Genomic DNA, 12,762 nt, shown 5'->3' with positions numbered 1-12,762 from the left:
GCAGGTGGTGGGTTATCTGCTGAGAGAGGGAAAAAAAGAAGGTGCTGGAGGTTTCAAGAAAAAATATGAAGTAATCATCTAGGGAAAATGTATGAGCTTTTATTTATTTATTTTTTTAAATTATTTATTTATTTATTTGACAGAGAAAGAGATCACAAGTAGGCATAGAGGCAGGCAGAGAGAGAGGGGGAAGCAGGCTCCCCGTTGAGCAGAGAGCCTGATGCGGGGCTCGATCCCAGGACCCTGGGATCATGACCTGAGCCAAAGGCAGAGGCCTTAACCCACTGAGCTACCCAGGCGCCCCGTGTATGGGCTTTTAAAATAAAATTATCAGATAACACTAAAGGCTGCTTGAAGTTAGTAGTAATTAATTTAAAGAATCCAACTGACAGTACTGTGGGTTTTTCTTCAACCACGTTCCAAAAGGTAGACCAGGTTGAGAGTTAGATTGCCCAGGGTAGGGGTTTTGTGAGGCAGAATAAAAAAGCAAGAAGAGTAAAAGAGAAGAAGAAATATCAAGGGAACAATTTTAACATTGGACCTTGGAATTTAAGTGGGAAAGAAGAGGAGTGAGGACATAAGATAGGTAAGGAATGGTCAAGAGGTGTTAGGATCACTGGCCCCAATTAGAGTACTATTGGAATTGGGGTTTTGGAAGGAATGCGCTGGAAATATTGAAGTGGTAGAAAGATAAGAAAGATTATTAGTAGATTACTAATAAATGGAAACAATCCTTAAAAAGAATAATAGTATTAAGAGCCAGTTCATGCCCTCAAAGTGTTCATTATGTAGTACAAAAGATAAGGCAGAAATGAATGCTCAAGATAAGTATATGCAATGCCTGTAAGGACTAAAAGGAATCTTCAAGTAAATGTGAGGGTCAAATCAAGGAAAGCTTCCAAAGAAGGTGGCATTTGAGGTGAACCGCAAAATGGTACAAGGGCAGAGCATAGCTTGATATATTACAGCACTTAAGCCATTGCAGCAAGTGTTCAGAAAATACTGGTCGGAGCAGGACATGAGACTAGAGAGTGGGCCATGGCCAGGGAGATCTTTGAAATGCCAGGTTAATGCGTGAACATTTTTCTTTAGGTAACAGTGAGGTTAGGGGCCCTTCTGCATAATTGAGCCAACTTAATAGCATGATAAGAAGTCATATTGGTTTCTTTATTTTAATCAGCCTAAACTTGCTTTCTTCTCCATTATGTACTTATGTCATATTTAGAATTTTGTGTTTCACTAGGGTTTTCTGATATTCTTTGTAAGATCATCTCCAGTCTACTGCACCAATACTGTTAATTTCTGTCCAAACAATATACTGCCACATGCCCATTCACTTTTTTCCTAACATCATCTTCCAACTTCCACTTCATTCCTCAGTTTTGGTAGGAAAGTCTAACATGTTACTCCTTAGAGCCCTGCCAGAAAGGGGTGGGAAATAGTTGGCTGTGATCAAAACTAATTTGTCCAGAGCATTAGGGCCAGTTGAAGTGGACAAGAGTTGAGGGTGAAGGGTCATATCCTCCCAGGATAGAGAAAGACACAAGGGGCACAGTCTCACAACGAAGGTCACAGTTTTTTTCGGGAACTCAGTATCAGTGCCAATGATGAGGTCGGTCCCTTTGCAGACTATATTTATGATGTCATTTGAAAGTATCAGAAACTCTGTCTTAATAGACTGACCAGGTAAGTGTTGAAACCACTACATTCTCTACCACATTACTGTGGCTTTGGCCAAGTCCCTTCCCTCCTCTGGACCCAAGGTCCTGTCTATAAAGTGAGAGGGCTAGATTCATCCTTCTCTAGGGCTGCTTCTAGCTCTGACACACTCTAATCTTTCTGTTAACCTTTTATTATGTATTGAACTCAGAACATGTGCCAGGCATTTTTCTAAGCATGAGACCCTCTTTCTCACCCCTTCTCCCCTCACCCCAAACCCCTGTTATGAATTCTGTTGGGCTTTTCTTATTTAAACCTTTGGAAAAAGTGGTATGTTAGGAGGTTTATTTCACACAACACATTTGAGAGAAAATCATATATAGGACCTTGTTTTGTTCAGCAGCTGAAGCAGGAAAACCACCAGAGTGACATGTAACATCATTTTGTACTGCCCTCAAGTGGTGACCCAAATGTCTTCCTGGTTGCAGTTTAAGTAAGGAAAAAAATACTTTCCGAGGAGCATGAGGTGAGTGTATTTGATCGAATCTCTTATCTTATAAAGGATGTGCTGAGGCTCACCATTGTTCTCATCAGCTTATAAATCTGTTCTAGTTTCTCCTGTCTTTTTTTTTTTTTTTTTAATATTTATTTGACAGAGATCACAAGCAGGTGGTGGCGGAGTGGGAAACAGGGGGAAGCAGGCTCCCCGCTGAGCAGAGAGTCCCATGCAAAGCTCGATTCCAGGACCCTGAGATCACGACCTGAGCGGAAGGCAGAGGCTTAAACCACTGAGCCACCCAGGCGCCCCCTAGTTTCTCCTGTCTTTAACGAGCTATTTTATAACCTTGACTCCCTCTCTAATCCTATTTCTCTGCTCCCCTTCACAGACAAATTTCTCAAAAGAGTTATCTGCATTCTGTTTCTATTTCCTCATCTCCAATTTATTTTTAAGCTTTTAACTTCAAAATAATTTCAAACTTTCAGAAGAGTTGCAAGAATATTACATATAATTCCTATATGCTCTTTACCCCAATGCATCAGAACTTTGTTTTGCCACAATCTCTTTATCTGTGTGTGTACCTACATGTATGAATGCACACATATATACAATTTTTTCCCTAAACCATTTAATTTGTAGTATTTACCTCTAATATCCTAAATATTTGAGTGGGTATTTGCTAAGAGCAAGGACATTCTCTAATATACCTGCATTCCTCCCCCAACTCTCAGTATGATGATCACATTTAGGATCAATAACATTGATATAATTTAGTCCATACTCAAAGCTCACTTACTGGCCTGATACTGTCCTATTTAGTATTTTCCCTCTGATCCAGTACCTGATCCCTAATCACGCATTGCATTTCATTGTCATGACCCTTTAGTCTCCTTTGATCTGGAAGAGTTCCCCAGTCTTTCATTGTTATTCATGATAATTACATTTTTGAAATGTACAGTCTAGTGTTTTGTAGAATTCCCCTCTACTTGGTTTTGTTCCATGTTTTCTTATAATTCAATTTCTTTTTCTTCTCTCTCACTCTTTTTTTTTGAATGAGCAGGCATACTACCTATGGGGTAGTATGTCCTCAGTGCATAAGATGAGGAAAAACATGGTGTCACTTGGTTCCATTATTGATGGTGTTCACTTTGATCAGTTTGCTAAGGTGGCATCTGCCAGGTTTTTTCACTGTAAAGTTATCATTTTTTCCTATGTAAATAATTAAGTGATCTTTGGAAAGATATTTTGAGACTGTATAAATATCTTGTTCCTTCTCAACTTTGTGCTCAAAGTTTTCAACATTCACTGATCATTGATAATCTCTACTACTTCTATGTCTTCAAATGCTGATTATGCTAATGACTTCTAAATTCATATCTTCATCCCAGACCCCTCTTCTGGGCTCCAAACTCACAACCAGCTGCCTGATTGATATCTCCTTGGATCTCACTGACATCCTAAGTTTAGCATGTCGAAAATAGAACTCCTAATCAATGTCTGAATTAATTACTCTAATGGTTGCAAAATGGTGATTTTATAACTCCATTATTCTACCTCCACTTTTCTAGTTGGCATTCTGTAAGCAATAGCTTTCCCTTTCCTCTTACTAAATTATGTAATTATTATCATTAGCATAGACTCATAGATTCTTATTTTATTTAATAGATTATAATCTATTACTGTCATTATTCTTTTTAATGTTCAACTTGTCCCAGATTTATCCAGTGAGAGTCCCTTCATACTGGTTCCTTTTGACACACACCAATCTTTTTTTTTTTTTTTTAAGCACTTTTCTTGCTTTCTGGTATAATATGATGTTCTAGGTTCATCTTGTACTTTTCCTGTCTAGCCTTGGAAATCATCCATCTCTTCAAAGAGCTCCCCTTTTGGTGGACAATGGTAGTTAGAAACTAAGATCTGGACACCAGATATGCTCATTGTTACTGGGATGTAATTGCTTTTAGGCCCTTTAGGTAAACAAAGCCACAAGGAAAAATGGCAACTTAATATAGTTCAACTATTTTTAATCATGTGTTCATTACTAGTATACTCTAATTCCAATCCAGCACCACAGGGTTCTTTCTCCTATTCCTTATTTGTGTCTCCCTTTTCCCACAGTGAGAAAGAACTCTGACTCCCAATAGTATCACTGTCTTTTTTCATTTGCTCAGTGTTATGATACACAGAATAGTTTCAGAATTGCTACATTCATGTCACTTAAAAAAATCTATTAAATCCGGTTCAAGATTTGTTTGCAATTTTGTTTTGTTTTTAGATTAAGGGTGTATATACAAAATACTGTGTTCAAAAGTTATTCGGATTAGTTTTTATTTTCCTTCAGAATATTTATATTACTTATTTATATGCAGTTAGGTTTATTTGTTTTCCATTTATACACAGTTTTAGGATCCCTTTCATCCTTGTAGATTTGATTTTCTTTTTGAATATGTAAAAGTTAACGTTGTCCAAAAGTCAAATCCATATGAAAACATGGAATGCTTCACAAATTTGTGTGTCATCTGTATGTAGGAGTCATGCCAATTTTCTATGTATTGTTTTAGTTTTAGTGTATGTGCTGTTAAAGTAAGAACACCTCCAATTCATTTTCAGCCTATTTGATGCTTACTTAGCACCTACACACATGCACACACACACACACTTCACTGAAATTGTTCTTGTCAAGGTCGTCAGTGACTATTTTTTCTATCCTTATCATATTTAACATTTGCACTCTCAGCTGACCGCTCCAATTTTCTTGAAACACTCGACTCTGTTGGTTTTGATTCCATGCTTTTCTGGTTTTACTCTCTTTTCACAAGTCTTTCTTCATTCTTCTTGTTTGTCCACCACCATAAAATGTGTTGCTCCTTGGGACTCTTCTTGGCTCCCTTTACTTCTCTCTGTATCTTCCTAGATGATCTCAACTACTTCTGTGTCTTCAAATGCTGATACCTGCAAAGGAGTCTTAGAATGCTGATTATGCTAATGACTTCTAAATTCATATCTTCATCCCAGACCTTTTTTCTGGGCTCCAAACTTGCAATCAACTGCCTGATTGATATCTCCTTGGATCTCGCTGACATCTTAAGTTTAACAGGTCTAAAATAGAACTCCAAATTTCTCTGCCAAACCTCCAAGCTCCTTCTCAGTAGATGTCACCTCCCTCCACCTGGTTGTTCTAGCAAGGAACCTGGGAGTCATTCTTGATCCCTCTATTTTCCTCAACCACAATGACCAATCCACCTGCAAAGTATGAATATTTTACCTAAAAATATGTCAAATTAGTCCATTTCTCTCTATCTCCACCACTACCACTTTACTCATCACCTCTTGCCTAGGCTATTCATCAACCTCATAACTGGCTTCCCTTATATCCCTCACACATTTATTCTCTATACAGTAGCTACCATGACCTTTTTGCAAACAAAATAATAATACAAACTTACATTTATTGGGTGTGTATTATGTGCCAGGAACTGCTGTAAGCACTTTATATATATTTAATCTTCATAATGATCCTATGAGGTGAAACCCAATTCTACCTTTAATTTTATAGAAAAGGAAACTGGGGCACAGTGAGATTAAGTAATGTGCCCAAGGCCACACAGCTGGTAAATGGAGAATGCAGGTTTGAACCTGGAGTGACTCTTTAGCCTTCAAGCTTATCTACACATTCTATTGGATGGTGTTACTCAGCCTTGAATACTTCCAATGGCTTCTCACTGGAACTTGAGTGACTTGACACTTGAGTGACTTCTAGCTGGGACTAAATTCACTGGAACTAAACTCCCAACTCCATACACAGGCCTGCTGGGTTCTGGGACATGCCTCCTGCTTACCCCTCCAAACTCATCTCATGTTGTTCCCTTTCCTTCACTTTCCTTCAGCAACCTGGCTTGTTTTGTTTTGTTTTCCGTTTCTCAGCTTCCTTGAACATGATAAACCCTTTCCTGCCAGTCAACATTACTTATCCTCCACCTCAAATATTTTTCTCCCTGGCTCCCTCTCATTCTTTATGTCTCACCTTAATAATCTGTTCTGCAAGAACCTCCCATATGGTGCTATTTCTTAAGTGGCTCCCTTCCTGGTATGTTCTATCTTAGCTTCATATTTGTTTTCTTTTTAGTCCTTAAAACAATTTCTAATTACTGGTTTATTTACTTATTTTGTCTCTCTTCCCCACTAAAATCTGCAGTGAAGCCAGTGAAGTATAGTGTCTTAGTCATTTTTGTGTATTCAGAACACAACACAGTGCCTTGTTCATAGAAGGAACCCTAGAAACATTTGTTGAATAAACATATATTATCATTTTCTACTTCATAGCTTCTGCTTACTCATAATTTCTGCTTCCTCATCACTTTGATTTGTCACAACCTAGATGCCTTCTTCTCTCACATGGACCCCTACTCAACCTCATGGCCTCTTTGCAACCCTTTAGTCATAGTTTTTATTGTTAATTGCTTCAATCACCTCTTATTTCCCAATTCAAATTCCTGAGAGAGAAATATTGATTTGTCCATCTCATTTTTTAGGAGGCAGACTACATTTGTAGGTCATTGACAAGCTCATGGGTTGTTTCTCTTTGGGCCAGATTCCCAGTCCTCATCCAAAAAGTCATGGGAGGCAGGGTTTGGGGAAGGGGTCGATGTATTGCACAGTGCTGCTTTTCCTCAGAGCTGAGGATTTAGCAGGCACGATGACTGGTGTTTGAGCACAAGCGGCAGCCACAGCAGCAGTGGTGGCAAATAGTTAATCAGGCCTCACTTAAGGGTCAGGTTCCCCAATAGTTGTTCCCTAGGAGGTAGACACCAGGTTATCTTGAGTTCTGTTTACTCTCCCTCTGAGAATACTAAACACAAATTGAGAGCCTTTATATTTACACAGCATTTCTAAGACTAGAAAGAGTATTTGTACCCACGTGCATTTGTAAGTCCAGCAACCCTGTGAGGCAAAGAATATTGCATCTATTTTACAATTATGGAAACTGAGGCTCAGTTTCCTTGCCCAAAGTCAGATACATGCTAAATAAGAGCCAGCACCAAATCCAGGTCTCTAGACTCCCATGCCTGGGCTCCTTTCACTATATCTCACTGCCTCATTTGAATGTCTCTTCAAATGTTCTAAAGAAGCTTGATGCTGATTGAAGTTCCCTCTAAAATAGCACTATAGGTGAGCTCCATGGGCTCTGGGTTCCCAATACACTTATCCGGTACCTAAAGATTTACAGAGCACCTACCATGTGCCAGGCACTCTGCTTTACAAATACTCTCTCAGTTCAACCTCACAATACTTACATGAGGTAGGTATTCTAATCCCTACTGAAGAGACTGAGATTTAAGAAATTAGGTCACTGTTTCAAATTTAAGACCTAGTATATGGCACTGCTGGGGTCCTAATTTAGATCTTTCTGACTCCAATCCCATATTCCTTACATTACACTAGACTGTCTCCCTTCTCCTTCTCAACTATGTCACCTTGGTCAAGTTACTTAATTTATGTGAACTTCTATTTCCTTGTCAGTAAAACAGGGATTGGTACCTGATTCATGGGATTATCATAGGTTTATGAGCAATCATATAGTAGAAGAGCCTAGTCCAGTAAACATAGTAGGTATACACTTTGAGTCTAGTGTGAATCTAAATCTTCATATGTGAAAAAAATTAGAATTATCAACTTCAGTTGCATAACAAACAGGATCTCTTGTGAGACTCTATTGCGCTGGCCCAAATTCTGAAGACATAGAGCCTTGAGGGAAACAACAGTTGTTCTCTAAGAAAAAAGAGCAATTCAGTGTACTTCAGAGATGAGAAAGAACCTGCACTCAACCTAGCCATAATGTAACAGAATGGAAATTAATAAGTACTCAGTAAAGAGATTTGAGTATGTGTCTCACAAGCTTAAGATTTTCTCTAAGACCAGGGCATTTTACATATAACCACAACTAATCCTAACACAACTTTAAGAGGTAGGTCTTCTTGTGACCTCCATTTCTCAGATTCAGAGAGTTTAACTGATCTGCCTAAGGCCACACATCTAATTTGAGGTAGAGAAAGAACCAGCGCCCAGTTTGGCACCATTGCACCAAACTTTCAGGTGTTTACTAGCAGGTTAACCTGCTCTGAAACTTTCATCTTTGGATGGAAACGTACTCCCCAGTCAAACACCATCCTGACATTTTGCCTATTCATTGTTCTCTGGAAAGAAAAAATCACGTCTACAGGCATTGGCACACTTTAGGAAGAGTGCTGGCTAGAATGGCACTTTCCTATAGCAATACAGATAAGTGCCAACAATAAATACAGACATACAATAGCAATAAATACAAATACATACAGATAAACAAAAGATACCATGTGAGAAATGCAAGAGCAAAAAATCACAACTAATCTGTGTGTAGCACTTTATGATTCACAAGAGATATGATTCATATCTATTACCCAATTTGCTCCTCATATCACCCCTTTGAGATATGTATTATCACTCTTCACAGATGAAGAAAATAAGGCTTGAAGAAGTTGATTTAGTATGAAGAAGTGGATATACATTGTTCTGCGGTCTCCCAGGCTCCATTCTTCCTTTTGTAACGGTACCCTGTGTTTCCTTTAGATCACGTACCCTCCGTCTCAGCAACAGTGATTGGATCACCATGAGCACATGACACATCAGATCTTTGAGTGTCAAGCTTGGAACTTCTATTTAGGCTTTTGTTCAAGCTATTAAGATGGAGGAACTCTTAAACCCATGGGTATGAGTCTGAAGTCAGTGGCTACTACCATAAGTAATATAATATTATATATAAAATTTAAACCTGTGGAAGAAAATTCAGCCTTGCTAATGGAAAGCAGAAATGGAAATAAAAAATAAAAAGGAATGCATAGTGAGTGGATGGTGGGACTAAATCTTAATATATATGAATTACATTAAATGCAAATAAGTTAATCTCACCAATTGAATTTTTATAAAAATTATATCCAACAATAAATTGGCTATAAGAGATGCACTTAAAACATAAAAGGACAGAAAGATTAAAAATAAAAAAATGAAAAGAGATACATGAGGAAAATATGAACTGAGTTGTGATCTTAATTCTGTCAAAAAGAAATTTTATTCTCAGAAGATAAAAAGTGATAAAAAGTAATTATATATATGTTTGCCTGTTGTTTCATAAAAGAAACAACAGGCAAACATATAGATGCACTTAATTATATAGTCTTAAGACAGAACTGCTGAGAGGAATAGATAGATGCATAATTGTAACTGAAGAGTTTAGTATCTCCCTCTCCGAAACTGATACATCAAGGCTTGAATCCTATAATTACCATATTTTTAAAAATATAATTACCATATTTTAACAATTCTATGCCTCATACAAGACTGGACTCTGGGAGAATTAAAGACATAATAAATGTGAACAAATTATTTAAAAAAATAGAAGACTGTTATACTTTGTGACCAAGGAAAAGGGAAAGGCAAAACTTCGAAGTCCCAGAGTATAACACAGTAATATTGATGAATAATAAGGATTCCATTTAACACAACACACTGTAACTAGATGAAAGATGAAGTAACTAGATGAGAGAATGGGAGAAGAGATTTGAAATACTTAGTATGCAAAACTCTTGCAAGTAAATAAGAACAACAGCCTCTAGAGAAAAATAAGCAAAAGATGTGTGGGGAAGCTGGAACCCTTACACATGGTGGCAGGAGTATGGACTACAATAGCCATTGTGGAAAGCAATCTGGTATAAATTATGAGAATTACAAACTCACATACTCTATGAGCCCACAGCTCCTCTCCTGGGATATATGTCAAATAAATTTTTATGCAGACACGCAAAGGATTAAAATATTGGGGCACCTGGGTGGCTCAGTGGGTTAAAGCCTCTGCCTTCCATTCAGGTCATGATCTCAAGGTCCTGGGATCAAGCCCCACATCGGGTTCTCTGCTCAGCAGGGAGCCTGCTTCCTCCTCTCTCTCTGCCTGTCTCTTTGCCTACTTGTGATCTCTGTCTGTTAAATAAATAAATAAAATCTTTGAAAAAAATAAAATAAAATATTAATCAGTGTTATTTATGATGGTAACGACTTAAAGCCAACCTGTTTAGTGTTCTATCACTGGAGAATAGATGACTAAAATGTAGTAATTTCATATCATGAGGTATTACACAGCGATCAGAAGCGGTGGGTTAGATGTATACACAGCAACATGAATGCATTTGAAAAACAGTGTTCAGTAAAAAATCTGAAGAAACAAAATGAGATTTAAACACTGTACCATTTGGGACGCCTGGGTGGCTCAGTTGGTTGGGCAGCTGCCTTCGGCTCAGGTCGTGGTCCCGGCGTCCTGGGATCGAGTCCCGCGTCGGGCTCCTTGCTCAGCGGGGAGCCTGCTTCTCCCTCTGCCTGCCACTCTGTCTGCCTGTGCTCGCTCTCTCTCCCTCTCTCTCTCTGACAAATAAATAAATAAATAAATAAAAATTTAAAAAAAAAACACACTGTACCATTTGCATAAATTAAAATATATCCATACCAAACAAAATTCACATTTTGTAAGAACATATACAAACGAAAAGTAATACACCAGATAGAACTTAGTTACCTGTGTGGGGGAAGGGAGGGGACTAAAAAGGAAAAAATAAATAACAAAACTTGAAAGTATAACACCAACTTAAGATGATAAAATGCCATGTATTGAGGAGTGTGGTTAACTAAACCCTCTACACCTAAACTCAAACCATCCAATCAATAAATGAACATAATACTGGGAGGAAAGACAATTGGCATTGTATAGTTGTTGTCTCTGGATCTGGGGATAATGAGAAATTTTTATATTCTTCTTAATATGCTTATAGACTCCAAATTTTTACACTGAACACCTGTTACTTTCTAAAATAAAATCTATAATCAGAATTTAAAAAAAAAAAACTTTAGGTATCTGGATGGCTCAGTTAATTGAGCATCCCACTCTTGGTTTCAGCTCAGGTCATGACCTTGGGGTTGTGAGATAGAGCCCTGCGCCAAACTCCATGCTCAGTGGGGAGTCTGCTTGAGATTCTCTCCCTCTCCCTCTCCCTCTGTCCCTCCCCCTACTCTTGTGCTCATGCCCTCTCTCTCAAATAAGTGATAAATCTTAAACAGCAACAACAACAACAACAACAACAACAAAACCTCACCTGGAGGATTATGTTTCAGTGGCAGAATGGTGGTGTTCAAAAGACAAGACCTAGAAGGAAATACAAAAAATTTCAAAGTCTGTGCCATAAGGGTGGAACTATGCATGCATTTTCCCTTATTAAATTACCTTACTTTCTGAAATAATGTTTGTACAATCTATCAAAATAAAGACAAAAGAAATTTAACAAAAGTAAAAGCAGCACCTTTTTTTAAATGATTTTTTTATTTTTTAAAGTAAGCTCTATGTTCAATGTGGGGCTTGAACTCATAACCTTAAGATCAAGAGTTGCATGCCCCAAAGCATCAGCCTTAATTTTTCTTAAGATTTATTTATTTATTTGAGAGAGAATGAGCTGAGGGGGAGTGGGAGTTGGCAGAGGGAGAAGGAGACAGACTCTCCACAGAGCACAGAGCCTGCCACATGGCTCAATCTCATGGTTCTGAGATCAAGACCTGAGACAAAATCAAGAGTCAGATGTTCAACCAACTGAGCTACCCAAGAGCCCCTAATTTTGTTTTTTAAGATTTATTTATTTAGGGTGCCTGGGTGGCTCAGTTGGTTGAGCAACTGCCTTCAGCTCAGGTCATGATCCTGGAGTCCCCCAATCGCATCAGGTGCTCAGAAGGGGGGTCTGCTTCTCCCTCTGCCACTCCCCCTCCTCATGCTCTCTCTCTCAAATAAATAAGCAAAATATTTTTTAAAAAAGAGATTTATTTACTTACTTTACAGAGAGAGAGAGAAAGAGAGGGAGTGGGGGGAGGCAGAGGGAGAGGAAGAGAGAGAATCTTAAGCAGACTCCCCACCGAGCATGGAGCCAGGTGTGGGGCTCGACTCACAAACCCAAGATCATGACCCGAGCCAAAATCAAGAGTCAAATGCCCAACCGAGTCACAAAGACACCCTTTATTTAAAAAAATTTTTTAAGATTCCTAAAGCAGCAGCTTTATGAAATATTCAAATAAATCCGTATTGTTTACTTTTCCCCTCAAATTTTGCATGAAAATCAGCATCTTTATCTGGTGATATTTGAAAATACACAACAATTAGTAGAACATATGCCTAACAAGTTAGGGCAGACTTTGGTAGTAAACAATGCTCACATCAAACTGGAATGCCTAAAATTTAGATTACCCACTAGCCAGCCCTTCAGCCCCAACACAATGTTCAGACTCAGGCACCAAAAGCTTTGCTCTTTTTCACAATGGGAAGATGCTTATGTTATATAAATAGGTATAAAAATGAAGGGTGCCAAAATATGCCACCCAAAAAATGCCGCTTTAGCATTAAGGATTATTTTAGTGAAAAGCATTTGAAAAAGCAGATATAATAGGGACACTCTGATCTCCTCTTTTCTTCCTGAGAACAGGAGATAAAACTCCCACGTGAGAGCTGCCTTCCATCTACCAGGAGAAAAGAAACATTCTTATCA

General features: G+C 38.3%; 1 non-coding gene across 1 annotated transcript; it reads right to left on the bottom strand.

Annotated features, from left to right (window-relative positions):
- Positions 1–4,642: 4,642 nt before the first annotated feature.
- On the bottom strand, positions 4,643–4,751 carry LOC125099503 (U6 spliceosomal RNA). Its single transcript, XR_007127225.1, has one exon. It is a non-coding gene; the product is annotated as a U6 spliceosomal RNA (small nuclear RNA).
- Positions 4,752–12,762: the final 8,011 nt, after the last annotated feature.

This window comes from Lutra lutra, chromosome 4 (genome assembly GCF_902655055.1).
Source record: "Lutra lutra chromosome 4, mLutLut1.2, whole genome shotgun sequence".
Classification (NCBI taxonomy): Eukaryota; Metazoa; Chordata; class Mammalia; order Carnivora; family Mustelidae; genus Lutra; species Lutra lutra.
The sequence above is the reverse complement of the archived record's forward strand: the minus strand, read 5'-3'. Positions and strand labels throughout refer to the sequence as shown.